Raw genomic sequence first — 4,449 nt, 5'->3', positions numbered from 1 at the left:
CCATTCCAGAAAAATTTCCAAAACTGCTTTGAAGGGTGGACTAGGCACTGGTGTCAGTGCATAGCTTCCCAAGGGGAGTATGTCAAAGGTGACCATAGTGATATTCAGCAATGAGATATATAGCACTTTTTCTAGGATGAGTTCGCGAACTTAATTGTCTGACTGTCATATATACATATATATATATATATATATATATATATATACACACACATATAGCAAATATTTTCTCTTAATCTGTGGCTTGCCTTTACATTTTCTTTTTTTTTAAAGATTTTATTGAGAAATTGGTGGAGGGAACAGTGTTGGGGAATCGGGGAAGGGGAACAGATAAGTTGTTGTTCTTTTGTTCTTCAGTCTAGTTGTGGAGGACGTCGCTTCACTGGCTCATGTTGGTATTATGATCATTGTGCTCTTTCCGGCTGAGGCAGATTGGTTGCCGGCCACTGGATGGCTGCTCACGGCGGCTCACAGCTGCTCATGCTGGCTGCCGGCCACTCACGGTAGCTTATGGCAGCCCACTGCAGACCCACTACAGACCCACTGCAGCCTACGCTGTTGCCAGCGACTCACAGCAACCCAGCTCCAGGTCGAGCTGTTGTTCACCATCTTAGCTGTAGAGGGCACAGCATTACTGGCCCATGTGTGATTCAAACTAGCGGCCTTATTGCTCAGCGTTCGTGCTCCCAAGCCAAGTCTTAACCAACAAGCCACTTGGCCAGCCCCTACCTTTACATTTTCTTAATGGTATCTTTGATTAGCCAAAGCAAGTCAAATTTATCATTTTCCCCTTTTATGGTGCTGCTTTTAAGTCTTGTCTAAGAAATCTATTTTCAACAAAATCACAAAAATATTGTTCTATGTTTTCTTTAAGAAGCTTTATAGTTTTAGCTCTTATATTTGTCTGTGATCTATCTCAAATTAAATGTTGTACATTACATAAATTTTGTTATTTATCATATTAAATATTTTTCTATATGGATAGTCAATTCTTCCATTATCATATGTTGAAAAGACTATACTTGGTTTGCACCTTTGTCAAAAATCAATTAAGTGTAAATGTATGGATCTGTTTCTAGACCCTATTCTCTTCTGTTGATTTCCTTATGTACTCTAACACTAATACCAGACTTTCTTGGTTACTGTAACTTTGTATTAAAAACAGTTTACTGTATAGGTTATTGTATCTTAAATCCTCGAAACAAATAAGTCTTCTCCCATTAAGAGGTGGAGGCTATTCCTCCATATCTTGAATTTGTATGGACCTGTGACTGCTTTGACTAACACCATATGGCAGAAGTATTTCTCTGTGGCTCCTGAGACTAGGTCAGAAGAAGTCTTCCAGCTTCTGCTTTGGTCTCTTGAAATGTTCACTCTGGAATATGCCAGCCAACATGCACGCAATCTGACTATCATGAAACCACTGTGTTGTAAGGAAATCCAAGCTAGCCATGCAAAGAGGCTATGTTCAGGGAGATACCTGACAAGCTATAGCTATTCCAGCTGTCCCTGCCCATGCCCTACACAGGTGACTAAAACAATCTTTAGACAGCATTAGTCCTAGCCCTATGTGACTTCAACTTCAAGAAATATTCTGATCAAGAACAGCCCAGATGAATTTATGCAACCCACAAAACTGTGAAAAATATTAAAGTGTTATCTGGTAGAACTAGGCTTTGGCATAGTGTGTAATATAGATAACTAGAACAGTAGGGTATTAGAAAAGAGCATAGGTTTTCTTTTTTAAAGATTTTTATTGGGGAACTGGGGGATGGGAACAGCGGTGGGGATTGGGGGAAGGGGAACAGACAAGTTGCTGTCCTTTTGTTCTTCAGTCTAGTTGTGGAGGACGTTGCTTCACTGGCCCAAGTTGGCACCATCATTGCACTCTTCCCGGGTGAGGCAGATCAGTCGCCGGCTTCTGGATGGCCGCTCACTGCGGCTGCTGGACGCTCACGCTGGCTGCTGGTTACATACGGTAGCCCATGGCAACCCACTGCCACAGGGGCTGCAGCCTACGCCATCGCCGGCAACTCATGGCAACCCAGCTCCAGGTCCAGCTGTTGTTCAGCATCTTAGCTGTAGAGGGCAGTGTCATTGGCCCTCATATGTGGGATCCGAACCAGGGCCCTCTGGCGTCCCAAGCCAGTTCTTAACCATCGCGCCACTCGGCCGGCCCAAGAGCATAGGTTTTGAGGATCAGAAAGATATGGACTCAAATTTTGCTTGTGTTTGTGCAAACACCAATGGAGTTATCAGGCTGAGGGATAAGCAATTTATATACAATGTACTTCAGTGTTCAATATTTTTTAAGCACCTACTGAAGACCGGGAGTATACTTAGGAGATGCAAATGTGAATACAGCACAGCTCTTCCTCTCAAGGAATTTACAGAGCAGTGGGGGGAAATAAACACGTTCAATACAAAGATAGCTGATGACATCGCTTTCTGTCAGTAGCAACTGTTGTATGGCAAATTCTAAGAAAATTATCTTTGCTAATCTGGATTCACACTAACTTGATATGTTCATAATATCAGATAATGAGTATGTCATAGCCCGTCTGGCTTCCCTTTTGTACTGGCTACTAGGAAGGTCAGAACTGATGGTGAGAGTCAACCCCAGTTGTTTCTAGTGCCCTTTATGTCCTTCTTCAACATGATTTTCAATTTTCTATTTCTTATTTAACAATGTCTCATTGTAATGTCTCATTCTTTTCAGGTGTAAGTTGCGATAAAATTATAAATAAAATAAATGCATGTCAGAAAGCTAATTGATCAATTCAAATTGAGAGCATAGCTCAGAATCAATCTGAGCTGTTTCATTTCTTGTTTTTGTGGTTGAGACAGTCCATGTTGAGGGCATGTCTTTACTATGACCACTATCATTATGGCCACAACTATTACTACGACTACTACTAACCATAGATAGTAGTTACTAGAGCATAGTGTACCAGGTACTATGCTAAGTGCTTAAATGAATCTTTTTTTTTAGTTTTACAATTATTCTGTGATGAGGAAACTGAGACTTTAAGAGGTCGAATCACTCACCCAGGTAATGCTGACAGCCATGTCAGAGGCAACTCCATGCCACAGCCCATGAGATTCAGCATTAGGGTTTCAGTGCACATGGGTCCATGGAAAAGATGGTTGACCCAATCTGGCCTAACCCCTTTTTTTTTTAAAAGATTTTTATTGGGGAATTGGGGGATGGGAACAGCGCTGGGGAATTGGGGAAGGGGAACAGACAAGTTGCTGTCATTTTGTTCTTCAGTCTAGNTAAATGATAGCTTTGCTGTGTAGGGTAATCTTGGTTCTAGGTCCTTCCTTTTTATCACTTAGAATATTTCCTGCCAATCCCTTCTTGCCTGCAAAGCTTCTGTTGCTAAATCAGCTGACAGTCTTATGGGAGCTCCATCGTAGGTAACTAACTACAGAAGGTGCCAAAAAAATGTATAGACATTTTAAGAAAGGAAAACTGTATTAAAATTGTAATACTCAATATATATATCAATAATAAAAGATGAATACAAGTCACGTTTGACTTCTGCAATTACAAAAGATGCTTGAAGTGGTTACCATCAGCTTCCAAACACTTCTGATTATGGTGAGCTATAGCTTGAGCAATGTTGACCAAAGTGTCCACATGTATGCATTTTTTTTGCACCTCTGGTATTTTTCTTTTGCTGCTTTTAAGATTCTCTCATTGTCTTTAACCTTTGGCATTTCAATTATGGTGTTTTTTGGTGTGGGTCTCTTTGGACTCACCTTGTTTGGTACTCTGTGCTTCCTGGATTTATACGTCTATTTCCTTTGGCAGGTTAAAGAAGTTTTCCATTATTATTTCTTCAAATAGGTTTTCAACTCCTTGCTCTCTCTCTTCTCCTTCTGGTACTCCATATGACAGTATGATTGATATTGTCCCAGAGGTTCCTTAAACTATCATCATTTTTTAAATTTGTTTTTGTTTTTGCTGTTCTGAATGGGTGTTTTCTGCTACCTTATCTTCCAAATCACTGATTATTCCCTCTGCTTCATCTCATCTGCCCTTGATTCCTTCTAGTGTTTTCTTCATTTATTATATTCTTCATTTCTGGCTATTTCTTTTTTGTGATTTCTATGTCCTTTTTTATGCTTACTATCTCTTTGTTAATGTTCTCACTGAGTTGATTTATTCTTCCCCTAAGTTCATTGACCATCCTTATAACCAATGTTTTGAACTCTGTATCTGGTAGATTGTTTGTCTCTGTTTTGTTTAGTTCTTTTTCTGGAGTTTTCTTCTTTTCTTTCATTTTGGACATGTTCCTTTGTCTTCTCCTTTTGGCTGCCTTTCTGTATATGTTTTTATGTATTAGGTAGATCTGCTATGTCTCTCAGTCTTGGTAGGGTGGCGTCATGTAGTAAGTTTCCTGTGGGGCCCAGTGGTTCAGTCTCTCTGATCACCTGAGCCAG

The sequence above is a fragment of the Hipposideros armiger genome, unplaced genomic scaffold (assembly GCF_001890085.2).
Source record: "Hipposideros armiger isolate ML-2016 unplaced genomic scaffold, ASM189008v1 scaffold_437, whole genome shotgun sequence".
Taxonomy (NCBI): Eukaryota; Metazoa; Chordata; class Mammalia; order Chiroptera; family Hipposideridae; genus Hipposideros; species Hipposideros armiger.
Note: the sequence above shows the minus strand (reverse complement) of the source record.